We start from the raw sequence: 22,745 nt of genomic DNA on the forward strand, positions 1-22,745 counted from the left end.
AACCAAATTTACGACGATTTCAAACACAGCTTTTCATTTCAATTTTCATTGATGATTCGAACCGAAAATCAAGAATGCTAAACTGGATACATAATCCGAAAGAGGAAAACACAAATAAAATCCGATTTTTATTATAAGGTACCAGAATCTCTGAAATGAATTAAATCTCATTAAAAATTTAATATTCCAAAATGAATTACTACCAATAAGTGAGAAAATTTTGAAAAACTGTAGCTGATTTCTGAACCTGGGATAAGTTTTCGAGGTTTTGACATCAGGTCTGAGTCAAGATTGTAACTATCGAATAACCTTACGCCATCATCATAATTTGATCAAGAATAACAAATTTGGAGTGTAGAGTAAAATACCTCGCTTGCTTTTGATGGACACTCATGGGGGGAGAGGGTCTAATCGCAATAATTAGACACAATTTGAATTTGTTTCATTTCAATTTCGTACATTACCTAATTGATGAACTTTGCTACCTCTGTCTTCAGATGTCTAACTATTATCTATCTCTAAGGCCGAGGCCTACCACTGTGTTGAAAAACACCGAGTCCTAGTCCATGTTTTAAGAATTAGCATTTAAATAGTTTCGCTAATTGAACTATAGCATCATTATCACCTCTTTCCGAAACCAATCGTCACTGAATAGAGCATTTGGTCCTGTACTTTTTCAAATGACAACGATTCGAAACTTTCAGCAACTCATTTCCAGCAACTTGGAAAATTTCCAGTATTGTGTCTCGCCATTTCGTGCTTATCAGATTGAATAGTACAACTGAAGACCTGTACGAAATTATGCAGAATTTTGCTCAACCGATAGATGACCCGCACGTTCAGCATGGCAAGAATCCTGCATCCGGACGACTGTTTTCCCTACCGGCGGAATTTCGTTCTCCACCATTATTGACCCTTTGCCCGGGGAATGCATTTTCTGAATGACCTCTTGGGCATATTTATTTAATTAATTGGCAGCGTTGATAATAAACTCTTCATTAATACCGATCATAATTGCTGGTGCTCGTTGTAGGTAGGGCACACAGATTGCACCCGAATCTGGAATTTGGGAATCGAGATGGAATCTTGGCTGGCGGAGATAAGGCCTCAACCAGACATTTTGTCATTATTTTTAACCGATGGCCTTCTAGAATATTGCGGAACAGTAATTGGCATTTAACATAATTGATGTTAAACCAGGTAATTATGCGAAAAATTTAAATAAACATATTGGTGGCGGAAGATAAAATAATTAAGTCGTCAACAGGAACAGGAATGTAAGAATCAGAATTTCGATTTATTCGAATAAAATCAAAAGACGTTCTCGATATATTTCGCAACTGGGAAATCATTCAACACTTTTAAACTTCAATGGCTTCTAAAACTTACGTCCACAGATAATCATACCGCTTGCATATCAAAAGTTTTAAGGTTGATGGGACATCAAATTGAAATCATAACAAAAATACTTGGTTTTACCAATTGTTTTTGAATTTTCCAAAACATGAGATTTTCACCTTTTTTAGAAGAAGTGGTAAAAGGGCGAATGAACTGAATATTTATAGCTGGACACAGGCCCGTGCAAAGGGCCCGTCCATGGGGGGGGGGGGGGGGGGGTTTCGAAATTCAAATTTAGCTAGAAACAATAACAACACCAAAAATGCACAATAAATCCGGTAAGTTAATATACAAATATAAAAAACTATGTAATTCCATGTTTGGTATATTTAAAAAATAAAGCACTTCAAAAACATCGAAATTTTGCTTCGAAGTTGCTACTTGTAATTATTTTTGAATCTTTTTATAGATTAACTCAAAAATCACGATTAAAATACGTGAAACGTTTGTATACTTTAAAATGCATATAAGATGGTTTGAAATTTCTTGCTCTTAATATTTTTTCGCTGCCAATTAAAATACTGAATTTTGACAAGGAAAAAGGTCGAAATTGTGTTTTTTTTTCAATTAAAACTAATGAATATTTTGTTTTCAGAAAACAAAAATTCAGGACTAAAAACAAACACAACTTATCATTAAATATTTCAAAAAATTAAAATCATTCTCTCACAATTTATACGAAAATTTCAAAAAACTATGCAATAAAATTTGGTGCAGTTTTTTTAAAATATAAAAACAAACAGATAAGCTTTTACGAAAAAATTTTTGTCAATAAAAACTTCTTATGATTTTGAAAATTAATTTATAGAATTCAATTGATAGCTAAAGAAAACAGGACTTTATGCCATTGTTAATTTGGTAGTTTTCAAATTTTCCTGAAATTTACTGAATTTCCTGAATCTTTACATAGATTTTGTCAATCGCCTCTAGTTTTGGAGATATAAGGTTTATAAGTTTAAAAATGAATAAGTGTTGAGTGATATCAATCATTGATAACTGATTAACTAGCAAATCTACATGAAAGAACAGAAACTGACTCTGGATTTGTTTACTTCATTTGACTAAGAAGGAAAATATTTTGATCATGATGTTGATGAATAATCTAAAAATAATAAATTTAACAGTTCTTAAAAATTGGACAAATATTATAACAATATAAAGGTTTCATATAATTAAACCATTTTGTTGAAGCCTGCAAAATTCTTTTATTTTTGCTTTAAAAACATCTAAAATTTAGTTTTTGTTGATTTTTTTTCAAAATTTGTTAAAACTACTTCTTTAATCAGAAAACTTGTTAAACTTTTTTCGCAGAAGTCAAAATAACTTGTGGTCTTAGGAAAAGTTGAAAAATTTAATCCTTTATTGATGTTTTGTAAAGCTGTAAAATTTTGTCTAAAAGATTCCAATTATTCTTATATGACTTTTACATATTGAAAAGTTATATTAAAAAAGAAATGCTGATAGAAAGAAACAATAACTGCATATTTGGATTTAATTTATTTAAAGGGAGTAAACTATAAAGTTCTTTGCACTTCGGAAAGATGTGAATTCTGTGGCCTAATTCATAAAAAAACCGTTTGAATGTGGAGTTGAGTATTAGAAGAACAAGAAACACAAAACAAAATTGAAGCTAAAATTTGTTTCTTGAAGAATATTTATAGTTAGCAGAAAAATGGTACCGTCAAACGGGGCATCATGCAACAGCGGGGTTAGATGCAACATTTATATAACACCACACTGAATCAATTTTTAATTAAATATATTGTAATAAAGTTATCTTTTAATGATTACAAAATGATGATGACATAATTTCTCGCATCTTAAGGTAGTTTTTAAAAGATTTTTATTTCTAAATAAAATTTGAAAAATCGAGTTAGAAATGTACAAATTTTAACATTTTTCGATGCCGTAAAAAACATTGTCCAGTATGACGGATTGGCTTGATAATTTTACCTACAAACTTTTTACTGGTTTCCCCATGTTATACCGACACTGTTGGTGTAAAAATATTTTTTGAACAATCACTCATTTTTTTTAAATAAATATTTTTTATAATTCAGCTAGGTGCCTGGGGTATAATGCAACAAAATGCAAATCAAAGAAACACCTTGTAAATCTCGTTTCCGTGTGCATGAATATGAATGTTTTGCATCACGCGTTTGTAAACATTGAATTTTCATTCATCCAAACATTTACTTTTATGATTTCAGCTTGTAGAATTTTTCGTAGTATTATTTAACCCCTAAATATATGCAGCATCCCTATTTTCAGGAAAAATGTGAATATTAGTTTTCACAGACCAAAAAATTACTGCAATTGGTGTTTTCATGCGTAATGGTCTTTAAAGCATCGCGAATATATTGAAAACTATAAATTTTCATACGTGTTCATAAGATTTTTCATTAAAAACAAAGTTTGTTGCAAGTTACCCCATTTTCTAAAGAGGGTGAAAATCGCATGTTTTTTGAAAATTAAAAATAACTAAAGAAACCAAGAATTTTTCTAATTACGCCAATTTTAGGTACCATCATCTTTAAAACTTTTGATGCATAACGGGTAGGATTAACTGTGAACATAAGTTTTTTAGAAGCCATTGAAGTTGAAAATTGTTGCATGTTGCCCCAGTTGACGGTATGACGTTTTTTTTAAGCAAAGTGATTGAAGATAAAATTGAAGATAATGTTTTTTTTGCTAATTCTAATGACTATCGTAAGTATTAAAGGCCTGTCACAATTCTACCAATTTGATGACATGTAAAATAAGTATTTGGTGAATATTTTGTTAGCTTCAAATTCTGAATTCGATTTGTTACGCTTCTTAATAAAAACCCATCCTAAATACAATCCATTTTTTCTGTCAAGATTTGAGTTTCACAGATGGTCTATTGAATTAGAAACTGAAATTAACAATTAAAAATTAGTATCAATTTGGAAACGTCTTAAAATGAAATGTTTTAGGCCTTGAGTGGTTTAGGATTAAATTCCGCCGGAGGCAAGAAAATTTTCTAACATGTACGGTAAATTCCTTTCTTGAACTGAAAATTTTTCTCGGAAAAAATCTCCATGGGAGGGGGGGGGGGTTAAACCCGTAAACCACCCCCCCCCCGTTCGCACGGCTTTGTCCCGGACACAAACAGACAGACTAAAAGAAGGGGTTTGTTTGGTTTTAATAATAAAAAAAAACGAATGTAAACGTTTGAAAATTATAGTTTTTCTTATATATTTGGGATATTATAACGCATAAAGCACCAATTGCAGTGATTTTTGGTTTTGTTCGAATTAAATTTTACATTTTTTCTGTCAAAAATGTTTTCAAAGAAAAACATAAGGGTGCTGCATACATTTAGGGGTAAAAAAAATACTACAACCGATTCAACTAGCTGAAATCATAAAAATTATGGTTTGGATGGATAAAATTGTGAAAAAATCAAATGCGTGATGGAAATAAAAACCTTATTCCAGTACATGGAAACGAGATTTAAAAGGTGAATCTTTGATTTGCATTTTGATGCATTTTAGCCCAGAGTGGTAACAGAATTACAAAAACGATTATTTAAACAAAAAGATTTCTGTCCAAAAAATATTTTTACACCAACAGTGTTGTTATAGAATAACGAAAGCATTATAAAGTTTGTAGGTGATATCATTGAGCTAATCCGTCTAACTGGGTAAAGCTTATTAAGGCATTGAAAAATGTTAAAATGAGTACATCTATTGCTCGATTTTTAAAATGTTCTATGGGAATCAAAAATTTAAAAAAAATCTTTCTAACGATGAGAAGAGCTATGTCATCATCATTGTGTTATTATTAAATGATAACTTTAAAATCAAATAAGTGTGGTGGTATACAAATGTTACATCTAACCCTGCTGTTGCATGATGCCTCGTTTGACGGTACTTGGCTTACCAGAAACGTTTAGTATAAAGTTAGGCGCTGTTTTTGAACCATTCATAGAACAAATTACAGTAAACCCTCGCTTATTCGAAATAGTCGGGAAAGGACTACTTCGGATAGGTGAAACTTCGGATTACACGAGATACGTTGAAACCCCAATCCTTTCGCTCTGGTTTTGCATGTCATTCAGGCGCATACAACATGAATCTTGTAAAAAAAAATGGTGGCTTCAAAGTCAGCACTGGAAATGTCCTGCGAGGACACGCTTTTCTAATCTGCCATAAATTCACTCTGTACACACTGAACTTCCTGCAAAGTTATCAAAGCCAAGAACACTCAGGCCAACTTTTTACGGCAATCTTATCAACATCAATGGCGCTAGGCTAGAGAGTCAATTCAAACATGACGCCGTTGATGCCGCCCGGTTTATTCAGAGAGTCACACTTTGCGAAACCGCCTTTACTCGAGCAAAATTTCCATCAAACTTGAAAACTATCCCCGGGTGGGCTCACATTTTAATTAACAAAGGCATCAACAATTTCTTTATCCCACAGATTCTTGTCCCCGAAGTGCTGCTTGTATATAACTGCGCTGCTCTCTGCCTTACTTCTTTATTTCAGAGGAACGACAAAGTTTTCTCACTTGTAGGCAAGTGCATTTGTTTGCCGTTGCGTTTCATTCTATGCAAGACACTTCTAGCCTTTGGGATAAACTTGGCCTGGTCTGGTCTGGCAGGGTTTCCTACATTCAGAAAATTGGAAATAAATATCTTTCCTATGGCTTTTGACGAGCCAGCTCAAAAGATATCACAAGGCTGAGGGTGAGTGATTTCGTAAGCAACACTAAAATGTAATTTCAAATTATTGCCTTGAATTGGAATCAGACTTACTGAAAGCTTTTAAAATATTTAAAAAAATTTTATTTTGTAGCGGCCCACAACACTTCCCCACACCAAAGGGCTCAATTTAGCGCTCCTGGTGATGGAAGCTACTGTTCTCAGCATGTCTGGCAGCAAAATGGTAATAAAAGTAAACGCGAGCAAATTTTTTTTAATGCTGAGAACACAAATGATTATAATCTCGAGCGTGGAAATGTATTATTCAACTAAGTTGACTACAATATGAATCACAATGGAAAATAATTTCCTTTGAAGAGATTCATTATTCGATATTTACTATTACACTATTAAACTTCTATTAGTACTATTTTCTCGAAAAACAACCAAAGAAAAATTAACGAGCAGCAGGATTAAGAATTCAAGTTAATTTTCGGTTTTAGATACGGCCAGTGAATAGTTTTAAGAAAAAATGAATCCATGAAGTTTCAGGGATAATATCGAAATTTGTGAAACCTAGCGATGGAAAACACACTTTCTCACATAATTCGTATTTCGCGTTGGAGTGAGAAAAAATACCTAGGATTACCAGGTTGTCGTTAAAAAAGATATTAAAAAGTTATTTTATGGTAAAGTTTCCATAAATATTCTGCTTTAAAGTTTATGTTGGAATTTGAAAGCTTAGTGTACTCGTTAGATTATCAGGTTTTCAGGTTTCATATGCATACTTTTAAACCACCAGTGCACAGTGGTTCAAAATTCGAAAACCGTGATCGTGGGCTTTTTGAAGGCTTAGAAGTCGAAATTGCTTGATGATATGTTTTAAAATATTTCATTATTCTGGAATGCGCATTAGACTGAGTCGATTTGGAGTAATTTATTTTTGAAACTAGAGAAAAAATTATCCAAAGATTCTTTCTGTGGTTTGGTTGTTCACACCCTAGTATTTTATGCTATTACATATTTGATCTCATAACCATTGGCAACGCAGACTTAATTTCTATCCACTTTGTCATAGCCGCTAACATTGGAAATCTAATTTGAGGCAACACTTTAACTTTACGCTGCTATAAACATGATTGAAATGCATTTCCAATGAAAATGACCTTTTTTTAATTAAATTTGCCAATTTTTGTATAAATTTGTCCAAAATGGTAAAAAATATGGGCCTAAATCGCTTATTTTACTATTTTATTGCATTTAGCTATTAACTGTACGATGAAAATGTGACTTTTCCACGAGTCAGTCTCATGTGTTATTTTATACTGAAAATTATCAAACTTCGGATTTTTTTTTCTCGAGTTTAAAAAAATAACGTCTCTGAGATAATTTCACAAATAATAGATTGACATTCGAATTACATAACGCTGTCTGTTGAGTCAGACCATTTGTTCTGACTTTCGGATGGGAAAAGGAAAACTTGTTTTCCAGTCGACTATTAAAACGAAAGAGAACTTTCCTTTTATTTTTCCTCATCATCACAGTTTTTGGCGCTTAAAATATTCAAACTGTTCATTACAGAACAATAAAACAAGTTGGCAACATTTAACACCTTATAATTCAAACGGTACAGGGGGTTACAATAAGATAACTAAATTATTTGAAATCAGGGTGACCAATGTGATCGAGATCGATCACTGTCTTTGTAAATTTTGTTGTTTGCCCCAATCGGAGATATGGAAGTTTGAAAAAGGACATCTTTTTGAAAGAAAAAGCCTTATAAGTTACAAGGCTTTTTCTATCAAGTTATAATTAACGAATGCTTCAAGATAGACATTTGCTGTCTAAAATAAAAAGGTGCGCCTCTTGAATAAATAAAACTGCTTACAAGACACCGCTTATGGTGATAAAATATCTCAAATTATAACAATAAGTTCATGCAAGCATTTCTAAATTATATCGCTTCCGCATCGTATCAAGATTATGACTCAATCAGATAGGATATTGACCACTAAAAAAGGAGGAAAATTAGAATATTGCATACAAATTCTAATGCAATTTTTGCTTTGGACTGAAGTACTTGTTTTTTCTTTTGGGTACTGCCAGGAGTTTCAAACCTCGACCTTCCGATCGAGAGGCGTGAACACTACCACAGAACCATACCTGATGCATTGCAATAAGAGCTTCAGAATTCCAATAAATGCTTTCGATGCAGGCAAATTTAGGCAGGAAAAATAACTGTTTGTATCACACGAGATATTTATTTTTTCGAAACGACAGTAACAAAGATTTTGATATCGGAGCTGCATTTAAGTAAGATAATAATATCTCATTGAGATGGGTTTGAGTTGCTATTTAGATATGCTCTCCTGAACGGGACGCTCTAACATTTCATCTTTGGAAAAAACATAGCGAGTTTCCTAATTGTCATATGAATTTGTCGTTTTGATAAAGTTGCTTTGAAACTAGTTGACTCAAACTTTGTAGAAAACAATTTGACTCCATCTTTACAGTTAAAAAAGTTTGTGTGTCAAACCCATGGAAAAAATAACACGTCCTTAAATCTGATACTCCACCATTAAGTTATTTGATGAGCATCTTTGCTGGAGACACCTTTTGTCTAAATCATATAATTTCTGCGTTATTAATTCTGTCTTGCTGAAGTTCCGTTCTGGACAACTGTGCACTAGATTGCCCCAAATTTGTATGGGGAATCCTAGGCCTAATACAAGATCTCATGACAAGTTTGGACCAGATCGGATCACGCGAAGGGGTCGATCAACGAGCCTGAAGTTTGTATGGGATTTTGAGACATTTTTTTTCAGGAGAAACATGGAAAAGCAGTTTTTCATCAACAACTTTGGTTGCCTTCGGCCGATTTCTTTTAAATAAAGTTTTTCTTAAAGCCCAATTTAGGACAAATATTTCATCCGAAGACTGCATTTCGATAAGAGTTAAGATGAAGAAGTTATTAGGCTTCAAAAATGGGCTTCTTGTTAATGTCTTGTTAATGTTCTTGTCTAATAAGTTCTTGTAGTAGGCCTTGGATTAATTTTAGCCTGCAGCGCATAACTTTTTCAAAAGTCGGGTCATTTGGGGCACTCTACTGTGCACTGCTGCTGTCTTTCTGAGTATTGCGTGACAACTTGGCAAGCAATACTTCGCTTGGCACAAGCAATGATGTCAATTGAATCGATTGTTTTTCAATACCAAAAGACATCGCTCTAACACAGGGATGAGCAACCCGCGGCCCGCGGGCCGCATGTGGCCCGCAAGACCCATTTGTGCGGCCCGCGAAGCTTTTTTCAAATTTAATTTAACTTTTTTCTACAATGAATTCTTAAGAAAATTTATTTGTCTTGATCAAATATGCACTTTTCTGCATTTGCTTCACAATCATTCAGATTGATAACATTTTTCTGGCATTTTAAGCATTTAATATGTTCCGTTCAAGGCATAAATGCAATATTGTTTTTTGGCATATCGTAATATTGTAGTTTTCTTTTTATTCAGGATACATTTATTCAAATGACTCCTACCACTTTGAAAAGCCAAATCGATTAAAGTGAGTCGGAAAAGCAGCCAAAAATCGGATGCTACTCATGCTCAAAGGAATTTCGAGTCCGTTAGTGAAGTCATTATTTTCGTTTCATGCAAAAATAAAGTTGTATGATAAAAGATTCGCTCAGCAGGATTGTATGGCAAAACCCCGACAATATTTATCCAGAATGAACCATTTCCCAGATTTTGTTTTACCAGAATGCACCATTTACCAGATTTTCTTCCCCAGAATGTAACATTTTCTAGAATGCCACAAAACCTATTTTTTTCCGTATTTTTGTTTTCCTTTCTAGTTTTATCTTATTTAATTTTGTCTTAGAATTTTTTGAAAATTTCCAAGTTATTTAATTTTTGAACCAGTATTGTATTTTGTAAAGATTTGGGTACTTTGATTTTATGCTTACTAGTGTGCTTTTCAAAAATCATTCCAGTAGCCGACTTCTCGCGCTGCGAATTTGAATACCATATTTTGAATTTTAATGAAGTTTTAAAAAGCTTGGGTGATCGATTTTTATTTTGATAGAAAATTTATAACAAACATTTATTACAAGTTATTTTACTTATAATTTGCATTCCACATTACCAAAGTCATAATATAGCTTTAAAAATCCTATCCTATCCTTATGATATCTACATAAGATTAAAAACTATGAAAGTTTCGAAAAAAAACTTCGAGAATCAAGAATTTTATTTTGAAGATAATTGTTAAAAATATATGGAATTGAACATTTTTCTGTAATCTCGACAACCTTGCTCATCATCTCAACACAATGGTCCAATACAGAACTTCAATTTAAAAAAACGGAGTTTTTTCCGTTTATAGGATAAAAAATCTAGGCTTAGAGGTCAAGTTTTTATTGAGCTTAGCTTGAGCTTAGATAAACCGTACATTTCAGTAGTTGCTACTCCGTGATTGACGAGAACCATTAAAATTGCACATAGATCCAAATAAATGGGGCTTGGGATTAGCTTACCATTTTCTGTGTGCACGTTTCGAAGGTTCCTTATCTTATATGGTCAATAACGGCGCCGGCCACGTCCTTACGGTTCATCGGGGAAAGGGAAGGATTGTTAGTTTGACTTCCGTTGCTACTAGAGACCGAATACACCTCTAAATCTCCACGGTCGTCACAGGAAGGGTGGTTTGTTAGTGGGGAGGGTAAATAAGATCTGGATTCCCTTTGGGAAGGGATGTGATCAAAGCAAAGTTAAAAATCGTCGCGTCGCACACTATCGAGTACATCGCGTTTTTTTTAAAGAGCAAATACGTCCTAACGTGGCATTGTCATACCCGTAGAATGTTCTTAGCACCGGTGCAACTCACCGAATTTTACCGCGCGCTTATAACGAGAAGAGCAAAACATCCTAACGTGGCATTGGCATACACATTTAGCACCGATGCGATTCACCGAATTTTATCACGAGTAAAAACGTTCTAACGCATTATGCAAACGGGGAGAAGAAGAGAAATAAAAAAACGAACGGAATTTAACCGCATTGGAAATTTTTTATATTGAAATCATCATACACGTACAAAACACTTTTATCGCGCGCTGTAAACCACGAGAAAACTTGTCCAAACGCGGCTTTGCAATGTACGTACGAAATAAAACGCGGAAAAATTATCCATCATCGAACGCTGTAAAAGCCTTCGATTTCACGGCTGGTAGGCGTCCTAAGTACCTAACAATTCACTTCTTACAACTAACTGCCGAACTTAATATCTCTCAAAATCGTAGCAAGAAAATTTAATCTGTCAGATTCACATATTTTAAGCAATTAATTGATAATACGGTTCGAGTTTGAATTGGAATGAAAAAAAAAAATACTTATCTTAGTATCCAGTTGTAAGAATTTCCTTAACTTCTGTGGGCAACGGTATCGGGTGAAAATACGCCACTCGTCGTCATCAAAAAGCCATAAGGATCATCAACTTTTCATGAACTGGCAGCACAAAAATATTGAGCTTTCTTCAAAAGCGCTGTAGATGCGCCATCTCCATTTGAAATTGATGAGTTATCGGAAACCCATAACAGCGCCATCTCGGGAAGAAAATCTCTTGAGAAAAAAAGGCCTAACAGCGCCATCTTATATCAAAAAATTACTAGCTACTTTTCTAAAGGCTTTTCGAACTGCGACCATTTTCGCTTCTCACATAGAAAACAAATCATACAAATATTAAAACATAAATTGCGCTTCACAGATAACACTTTTCACTGGAACTTCACAACTCTTCTGAACACAATATCTTCAAAAATAGCTCCAACAAATAAAACTCAACGAAAAACAATAACTTCACCGTAAAATCAACCTTTTTTCTTCCTCTTGTGGGAAGTAACGCCATCAACACAGGGTCGGAAATCCCAAAAATCCTAGGCTTAGAGGTCAAGTTTTTATTGTTGAAAAAAAAATCAATTAACGATTCAACGTTCAACGCTAAGAAGACGGTGATTTATTAAAATATATGTTTTTCACATTCTTATTTATCACTATGGTAAGCTTCAGAAGATTTTTAAATGAAAGTGATGACTAAAAGTACCATCGGATTTAACAAGACAGTTCGCCAAGAAGTTTAATTACTTAAAAAATTGATAAACACCCTTATTCTTGTTTACGGCGTATCTGTCGTTCGTTCGAACGGATACTTTCGATCGAATTCGAAAAAACTATTTTTGTTTTCGTTCGAATGCGATACGTTCGATTTTGGTGTTACCAGATCGAATTCGAAATTTTTTGAGCAGCAAGCTACGTCAAAATGACATTTGTTGTTATGTGTTTTCCGAGTTTTCGGGTCGTGAAAAATTTATATGTCGGTCAGCGGCGGAAAATAATTGGGCAAAAAATGGTTTAGGTCGTGTGCTGAGGACCGTGCAACTGGAAAGCAGGCTTAAGTGTTAAAATCAGCAGCTGAGAGACTGGTTCCAGCAGCGGATCTGGGCCGGCAATATTCGAACCTTCAGGTCCGGTCCGACATCGAATCGGTTTTTGATGGTCCACTAAGGAGCTAATGGTTTCCGGACGGAATAAGCTGTTCCCAACGCCTTTCGGTGGTGGTGGTGAAAACGCTAATACTTCGGCCACCGGTGCTCCCGCCGCTCGCTCTTGGTCGTCATGAGGAAGCGAAAAAATTTGCTAATTTTGCTTGAAAATTTTGAATAAAAATCTCATTTATTCATTTTTACAAAATAATTGCCATTTGAAGTTAAATAAAAATTTCAGTATTAACACATGGGAACATTCTTTATTATTTTTAACCACGTATCATTTCCTGTCCAACTTCATAAACTGTTTTATTTATTTGAACGTCCAAGAGTTAACGTAGAATAAAAAATTTTTCGTCTTCAAAGTTTTGTTATTTTGCAGGATAAAATGCAGCAATATTCTTATTTTAATCCACTTTTGAAATCCACAATCGATATTGAACTCCACTAATTGCTTTAAACGATCATGGTTCGCAGCTTCAGACTTGCGTATGACAGTCCATAGAAAAAATACGTTCGATAGAAAACGGGAAAACACTGTTTCGTTCGTACGAACGATGTTCGAAAGATCGAACTGTTCTCATTCGTTCGAACGAAAACAAGAATACAAAATTGCAAAACTTTCGAACGAATGTCATTCGATCGAAAACGAGAATAAGGGTGAAAATTTAAAAATGACAAAGATTAAGTGATGTACCTTTTCGTGTCGTCGTTTCGTCGAATATCTGTTTAAAAACACGTGAATTCGTTTTATTTTTCCTATTTGAGATTTGTATTTGTCAAAACTTGTAGTTATAAAAAGTGACCTGAAGCTCTCCTAATTATAAAAAAAACTTATTTTAAGTGCGGCCCGCCGACAACATTTCAAATTTAAAGTGGCCCGTTGGTTCAAAAGGTTGCTCATCCCTGCTCTAACATCTTTTAAGTCTTATAAGATACTTTTTTTAAGTTTTTTCCTTGAGGGATTTTAAGCTTATAAGATGCGGAGTTACGGTCTTCGGATTATAAATTGGCACAAAACCAGCAGGTTCGATTCCAAAGACGATTAAAAATGATGTTGATATTTCAGAACAATATATTCAATTTTCCCATGGATACTAACATAAAAATTGAAATTTACTCATGTAAACGTTGCTAAAGAATTCTGCAAAAAGTCATGGATGAGTTTTGAACCAAAACGAAGTTATTAAGATCCCAGGATCAATGTTTCGAAAATCAATCATTTTCGATTAGCCATGCTTTACTGCATTTAGAGCCAACAAATCTAAGCAGTCAATTTTTCCTTCTTCAACCAAATTATATAAACAATCATGCATGACAACGACGCTTCTGTATTTGAAACATTCCCGCAAAACATGATGTGGTAAAGAAGGACGCAGACTATCAGCAACGAACGTCTCGATGGTGATTGCCTTTCTTGATGGTATTCAACCTTCTAGGATCCTAACTGATATGTACCTATCAGTTCTGAGCGATGTGTAAAGGTTACAATATGATTTTTAATTTTTCGCTTCGCGTAGAAGAACAAACTCATTACTAAGTAACCGCAATGAACTGTCCAGCATGTGGTACGGCTTTTTTCAACATGTGGTCCTGGCATTTCTTCAGATTATCCTTCTGAGACATTCATGATCGTCTATCAATAACGAACATTATGAACAATGATGCGAGGATAGACGTTAATGAATGATTGTGGGAAGTGGGAACGACATTCAAAATTCATCATCAAGTATGTCGATCACCGTTGATTAGCCACGTGACAAAAAGTAACGGTAGCCCTCGATGGGGCTGGTATATTTTTATGTATCTAGTTAGTGTTGATTAAAGAAACTACAGTAAACAAAGAGGCGCAATCTGATCCCTTTTGAAATAATGAGCTTTCAACCCTGCTGTAGGTCTGCCTTCAAGACTGCTTGGTATTGCTCGATTGGAATGACACTGACAGAAAATCAAAAATTCCAATCGTGACATTTCGTCTCTTTATTTACTATAGGCTCGTTAGTGTTGATGTTCGACAAATATTCAACGGATACGTTCACCACGTGCGTATCACAGCACTCGGAGGTGTCAGTATTCTAGCTCGAAACGAATCCTGATTGCTTTGCTAGAGCGATTTTCCTAACATTGCCCAGGATTTGCGAAATTCAAAATTGACACCAATTCGAATCAGTCGCATGTTTTCTGTTTCTTCTTTCCTGATCAATTCATCTAAAAGAGAGGTAATTTTTTCTATTTTTTTTAACATCAATGTCTTCGTAAAAGTTGTATATCATTCAATTTTTAAAAAACTTTGTTGAAGAAAGTGAAGCTCTTTCTTTTGAAACTACATGTTCAAAAGACTTTTTTTTTAAACTAACCTCATAAAACAAAAAATTCATTTACCTTTTTTCGAAGCAAGTTTTATGCCTACTTTGTATGGGATACTTTATAATTATTACAAAACTTTATGATAATTGCAAAACTCTACAACTGTATTGAGGTATCAAGTCTCTATTTTGAAGTTTAATGGTACTTGTGTCACTCACATTTCATTTTAAAGGAGAGGTAGGCGGTGAATGTGGGCATTGCACGCATTTTCGTACTCCGTGAAAATTTATTAAAATAATAGTTTAAACAGTGAAATATGATATTCGAAAGTGGCATTCGCTAATTGGGGTGTGCTTCAAACTAAAATTGTGCAAAATGCAACAAGGATTTTGCTGATTCGACGCAGCCAGTCAAAGGGACTGGTACTACGCCCTCAGGACCAAGCATGGTGAATTTCATTCCAAAACGAAAGCAGAACTTCAAGGGAACTGCAGTTTGGTTTTAAGATCAAAGATTTTTAAATCTAGGAAATATAGCAGATAGATGTATCTGTCCAAGTTACGAAATAATTTAGCTAGAGTTATTTGGGGCCGTTACTAATAACGCAAGCACATAGGGTGAGAGGGAGAGTTTAACATTTGCTTACTATTTCTTACAAATGAGCAGGAAGGGTTTCCAAATATCTAACTTAAAAAACTATACATGTTAGATCTGACAATCCAAATTAAAACCAATCAAACAAAACCTATTTACTCAGGTTTTTTGGCATTCTTGTAAGCTGTTGTTTTTAAATTTATGTAAATCGATGTTATGTTTACATTGTTACCTGTCAATATGTTGATCTAGCGCATTTACAATCTAGCAAGAGACTGATTTAAACTTGATAGAGGACCGTATCCTAGTGACCAGTCACCTTATTTAAAAATAAATTAACACTTTTAATTAGTCATTTAAATCTTCACATTACATAATTGTGAACTTAAAGTATCGCGACTGATGTTGAAAGTTAACTTCAATCCACTATTTGTATGTTTTGAATTATCAAGTTTTGTACTAGTTGGTTCATTTTTTCTTTCTTCTCCGTAAGGCGAAATCAATATGAGGCGAAAAAAAGAATCACATTGATGAATTTCCAAAAACGACTTTTTGCAATTATCATAACTGAAAACTCATTTAAATTGTTAAAAAAAAAACAATAATTCATTGACATTGACATTCATTGACAGCACAATTATGTATAATATCACATTTCGTTTAAATTATACTTTGAAGTTACTGTTTATCATTCTAAGAAGTCATTATTAAAAAAAAATCATTATAACAGGAATAACAGCTAGTACAAAAAGTAAGCTTGAAGAAGATTTTCAAACAAATGTTTTCTATAATTGCATTATTGTAAATAATGCTTTTGTCTTTCCGACAGGTTTAGAGCTTTTAATCACTGACTCATAGATAGAAGTTTCTTTAAGAAATACCTAGGAGCATAGAAGGTGTGGAAAAACATTTACTAAAATGGATCCTGATCTAAAAACTTTTCCCCTACTTAAGCTTAGTTCTTATAGAAACAGGACACTTTCTTTTGCTGATAGCTCATTTACTCGTAATCGGACATTCAAAATTTTGATAGCATTTTACTGTCTGTTATAATAAGAACTAACCGATTTAATATTTTTCCAAAATTTAAAATTGACGCGTTTTTTTAGATACTCCCGATGCAAGAGAAAGGAAAAAATAATTTTGCACAGTTTCCTTCAAAATCCATCATTATCGAATCGATAGCTGGCAAAACCGTTGATTATTCAAAGAACTTTTGTGTGTGAATGGTGGAAAAGTATTTGTAAACATTGTAAAAATGTCCACAAAGATCAAATCAAGCATTGGAGTGAAGCACATGATCGGCAACTACGGTTAGGGGTCATAGGGAAGTCAAGTCTCATAGGGGCCGTTCAAATATTACGTAACGCAATTTTCGGTCATTTTCGACCCCCCCACCCCCCTACGTAACACATTTTTATTAGTTTTTCTATTAATAATTCACAAACCGTAACAAACTGCTATACCCCCTCCCCCCCCCCCCTAAACGCGTTACGTAATATTTGAATGATCCCATACAAGAATTTTTAATTTTGGATTAGGTAAAAACTCAGTATAGATCGCTTAAATGTCCAACAAATATTTGATAGGCTAAAAGTGTTGCCTAATTATGAGTCAAATGTGTGTTGTAAAAATGTTTTATTTATGCGTTCAAAACTAAACTTTTTAAGCTAATTTAAAAAAAATCATTAAAAGTTTTTAAGATGCCAAAAAATGATTTAAAATCTGCTTATAAATTGTGATGAAAAATTTATTTTCCAAGTTTTTTTATAAGGAATTATTTCTGGGCTTCAGAAAAAATTGCCCGGATTTTTGGTTGTCAATTTTTAAATCTGAAATTCAGATTTTGCCAGGTTTTAAGATTAAATTTTTCTGGCCCGGACACGAGCGAAAAAAATCTGGAAATCTTAATCTATAAGTAGTGAAATTACAATGTACTTAGTTGAGTTGAAATCTTTCACCTTTGTATTTGAAAACGATCCGTAGAAGCTTTTCGAAGTCATTGCAATCGAAAACAACTAGGGAAATTAAATTGAAATAATCATTATTTTGTACAGTAACGAGATTGATGTTGAACCAGACTATAAGATAGAAACCATTTCACGAAAACCCATAAAACTCAAGAGTCATTGCTAAAATGAGTGGTCATTAAATTGTTTGTAATCTAAATCTGGGTTGGAATGAATGGCATAAAATATTCTAAAATAAACTTGTTTTTTTTTTTAAATCGGTTGAAAAATTGCAGAGTTATTCGACGTTTAAATCGGATACATCCAGATGGCGCACCCTGTATGTAAATGTATTGCAGTCTTCACCGAAGTTAATATCACAATAGTCACATAATTTATGTGCCCTTGTTCAGTGTTTTTCGTCGTATGAACTGAAGAATGAAACACAATTTCCCCAACCCTCATTGTTTAATTGAAACATCCTGATATAGAAATGCTGGGCCATTATTCTGAAATATTCACTCAGACTGTTGATTTTTTTTCAATCCGAACACTCACGTCTTCACCCAACTATTTATTCTTCACGAAATGGTACCAAATGTCGAAAATTATAAAATCACGCAAACATCCTTGTCGGGAACATTTCCCTAGTCTCCTCCACTTGAGTACGAACAAACGATTTCCAACTTTTCATCTTCATTCTTTGAACTTTTTTGCCGTACACACACCGGCTTTGGGGAAAATAAAAAAGATCACTTTCCGTTGGAAGTTTCTCGGGCGAAATTTCACTAAACATGGCGCACACTATATCTATTACGAAAAATGCGAAAATTTGCAATATCAAAAGCAGCAAAACTTATTCAAACTTTATAAACTCACATAATATCGCGCTTGTGCTCCCGATGTTTGCAGCAAAAGAACTAAACGAAGCAGTGCACTTTGGAAAACTTCTTATAGAAACACGGAATAAAGGAAACAATAGAACTTTGGAACAACATTCGAAAAACTTTGGACAAGACGGAGATCTACGTCGCGAAACGTTTCGCTGAATACTGAACAGACTAGTCAACAAATCGCTAGCATCTTGGCCTAGTGTTATATATTTTTCTTTAATACCTACTATTTGACTAGTAACTATTGAATGAATCCACCAAACCCAGGCAGGGGTTGAGAATTTTGCATCAAATCTCAACAACAGCAGCAGGCCGTGTGGATGACCTCGGGAGGCACTTTTGCGCGAATAAAAAATTGCAAACCAAAAGCGCTACCAAACGGAAAGCACCTACCGAGAGCAGGGAACAAAATAATGGCCCAATGAGTTGGCGTAGAGAAAGAGAACGTTTTTTCTTGTTTCAGATGCGTTGTTGATCTTAGCAAGCCGGTCAATGGGCTACGACGATTAATATCCATCTCTGAATGCAGAGTAATGGCAGCGCGTGTAGGGTAGGTTCCAGCAAAGTTTTGGAGACGCGCCGCCTGACCAGTAGACCGTGACCGTGAATGAACGAAAATGCGTCAGACGGGTGGCAGTCTACTACTACGATTTGTCGGTCTCAGTATTATGTCAACAGATAATCAGTTTTAATGTGGGAAGACATCAGTAAGGTGCCCACAATGGACCAAATTTCATAAAGTGGCGTATCTTGATGTTAAGATCTGATTAGCCAACATCGAGGTAATTAGTCTCAATGATGTTGAAATTCGAAATAAAATACTTAAGCCGAATTCATTCAATTTAATGCAATATGGGAGAATGAGGATACTTGATCCCTGGTGATATTTGATTCCTCAGCAAAATCTCGTAACTGAATTGCCTTACATACATCCAATGTTGTGAAAAAAATTGCCAAATAGAACAAAACAACAAACCTGTTATCCAAAAAAAATTGAGTTATTAAACTTTGTTTAAAAACTCTAACAACATGTGACTTCAAGATATTTTGCTATTACTTTAAAATGTTTTCCACAGGAAAAAAAATTATAAAATTTTTTATTCCAACATGTCAATCGTTAGAGTATAATATGAACTTCTTCATGGTATATTTTCAAAACAATATTTAACTCTCAATTTTTTTTAGAAAAATTTCCCAAAAATGTATATTCTGGGTTCACTTAATCTCTCGTATCAAAAAAAAATATTTTTCTGCTGAACGGATGTTGACCACTGCTAGGCACGAAATTATAAATACTTATCAAATGACTGATATTAATCCAATAATTTCCTGATAGAAAGATCTTAAACAAGTGCTCTTATTTAAAAAATTTAAAATAAATATAGGGTAGAAGACAAACTCTTAGAATTATTTTTGTCTGACTGTTAATACAGTTTTCTGCCAAAGTTTAGAGCACCGTGACTGAAGGATCATGTCTCCTTTAATCATTCGCGGGGGGTATGATCGAGGTGATCCTACCCCCTCCCCCCAAGCCGCGAAAACCCGTTACAAAATACCCGCAATTGCCCGAATTTCTATAAAGACTTTGAACTTTTCTTAGTAGATGTGCTTTTAAAGGTTTCCCAATCCCGGGAATAATTATTCAACAAAAAAGTTTATTTATTTCTTAAAGTCTCATGATTGAAAAAAATCGCTCCACCACAGCCATGCAGCTGTAACTTGCAATTCCCTGGACCGAATTATACCAAATAACTTGCTTTAAGTTAGTTAAACTGTTGACTTTGAATTGACTGACCATTCATCTACTAAACAATTGAACTAGGTAATGAAATGTAGGAACAACTTTTTTTAATTGTCACAAGTTTCCCTCAGTTGCTTAAATTTCTGTAAGCAAATGGTAATAAATTTTGTATTTTTTTCAAATTTTGAGCTTCTAAATTTTTCATTTTGTTTTGATTTTAAATGGAATGACAAATTCAAAAAAGTCAAGGGGAAGGATATGGTTATAAAATTGAAATACTTGAAATATTGTTTTGAGCTGGGTCATACATTCAATGCCTTCACCATGAAGTTTTTTTTTCAATGCGCTCATATAGAATAAAAAAAATCTGAAACTATATATTCATGCAATCATGTGATTTGCAATTTTCTTCAATTTTTAGAAATTTCTACGATATTTAGTGGATTAACAGATCTTGGTCGCTCTAAGAAGTGAGAAAAGACCTTCGGCCTTCAAGCGTTCAATTATATTTATAGTAAGAAATTAAAATTTTATTCCAATTCTCTATTGGAGTGATAAGTTTTCCAGTACGCGCTTTAAGAAACGACTTACTTCAATTGGCTTTTTAATCTTTCATTTGTAATATACAACAAGTGTTGATGCCGCATGAAATCCATTTTTAAAAAAGTTTCTGGCAACGAAAGGTTCCTCATTAAGGCCCATTTACAATTCACGTGAAAATGAACGTGACAAATTTTTATTTAATCAATAACTCCAAAACACGACCCAACTAGCATGTGTAACATGGTCGAATCGATGGGGTACGGCTGAAGGATGAAATTCCAGCCGGACTTGTTCTTTTAAACCTTCTAGAATTGTTTTTATTTCGATTCCCCCGTTTTTCACTGCGGAAATTTCATCATGACGTGGGAATTTTCACGTAAAGCGTAAATGGGCCTTTACTTAGGATTTTTGTTTGCAATTTCAAAATCGAAGGAAAATTATCAACTCAGAATCAGAATAAAATATTCTAATAAGTTGGTTTTTAAAGATTTTTTAAACTTTACAAGTCATATCAGATGTCTATAACTAAACTCGCTAAACTCCAAAATCTAAAGTAGTGCTATTTTCACTTGCGTTTACAAGGAATCCATGATTAGATTGCCAAGTTGAGGGCAAAAACCACATTAAAGATTCTCTTGCACTCTCTTGAATTTATTTCACTCTCAATTTTCCATCATTTAAATATGAATTATAAAATTTCAAATTAATAACCTACATTATAACTAAAAAAATAAAAAAATAAATTTTACATCTGATTTAATTTAATTATGATTAAAATTTATCACATCATCACATATAAAATATTCATAGTAAGAGTTAAAATTTAATCAAATCTACTCTAGATTTCTAAATTCTAGTTAATCACTAAAACACGAGAGGTTCCAGCAACAATAAATCAAAAGAAGAGATTGTGTGTTATGACTTTTGCGTTCCATATAAGTTTTTAAAGTCAAAAAGAATAAAAAGTATTTATAAAAGCTGTTTCTATATGAAGGGATTGGTGTTTAATGATAGAGATTTAAATTCATCTCCAGAACTCAAAATCATTCACCATTATAACAAAAGAAAACAAAATTCACTTTTTTCGAGCTGCAAAAAAAAATTGGAAAATGGTTTTGAATAATTAAGGGGCTCTGAATGCCAATTTGTATTTTTTTCGTCAGCTCTTGTTTCCGGTATAACTTTTGAAAATATGTATCGTAATCCAGGGTAAGATTGATCCCTTTTTTCAATATTTTTCGATTATTTTTCCGTTAAGGGGAATGTGGCATGTTTCATATTTCTAAATCCAGTACTGGACTCCTATGAACGTGAATCATGGTTGTGGAAATTTATTAGACTACTTTTAATTTGATTTAAAAATCGATTTCGTCTCTGTTTCGAATCTAATGTTTTGGGGTGGTCAGTATCTATTTTAGACGAATTTTACGAGTTTTCTTGGTTATAAAGGATACAAAACACCTTTATAATATTTACAAATGCATGTTTATAAATTTTGCTTTTTATTGCTTTCTTTTAAAAACATTTATAATCGGAAAAATAACAATTATGGTGCATACATTTAGGGGCAAAAATTAAATTGATTGCTAAATAGTTTGAGCTACAAAATACAAATGATATTTCACCTCATCACATTCCTCTAGACCCTCCCACTATTTCCATTTTCATTTTTTCTTCAAAGTATACCATTTGATAGGGTTTCGACCCATTTGTCCAATTCAAGCTTACTCTTGGAAAATGTCTTTATATTTAAGTACAAAAAAAATTAGGACTAAATGACTGTAAAAATAGCACTGTAAATACACATCTCTAAAGAAAAAAAGTTGTTTTTTCACTTTCAATAACCCGTTTGCATCTAAATGCTTTTTGGTATCATCAGCTGTTTGTTTTCGAGCCTTAGAAAACATAGATATTTTAGGATTTTGAAATTGAATTTTTACTAATAGAAAAAATTTCAAATACAAACCAAACTTTGCCTATTTGATACTCAATAAATCGGCTTTCAAATGTAAAAAACAGTTTTCAAAAATTTATACTAAAGACTGAGTTATTGATGATAATGTGCAAAAATGTATTGTTGGTCAAAATTACCCCGGTGATCAAAGTTAC

At 33.5% G+C, this 22,745-nt stretch overlaps 2 protein-coding genes across 2 annotated transcripts in view; one reads left to right on the forward strand and one right to left on the reverse strand.

Annotated features, from left to right (window-relative positions):
- LOC129741893 (uncharacterized) overlaps nt 1–18,528 on the reverse strand; it is a 114,245-nt gene extending 95,717 nt beyond the window's left edge. The window contains exon 1 of the mRNA XM_055733709.1: nt 18,339–18,528. The gene's annotated coding sequence lies outside the window, so the exon portion shown is untranslated. The remainder of the gene's footprint in view (nt 1–18,338) is intronic.
- LOC129741892 (uncharacterized) overlaps nt 1–22,745 on the forward strand; it is a 382,622-nt gene that overhangs the window by 150,865 nt on the left and 209,012 nt on the right. The window lies entirely within an intron of this gene.

This window comes from Uranotaenia lowii, chromosome 2 (assembly GCF_029784155.1).
Source record: "Uranotaenia lowii strain MFRU-FL chromosome 2, ASM2978415v1, whole genome shotgun sequence".
In the NCBI taxonomy this organism is placed as follows: Eukaryota; Metazoa; Arthropoda; class Insecta; order Diptera; family Culicidae; genus Uranotaenia; species Uranotaenia lowii.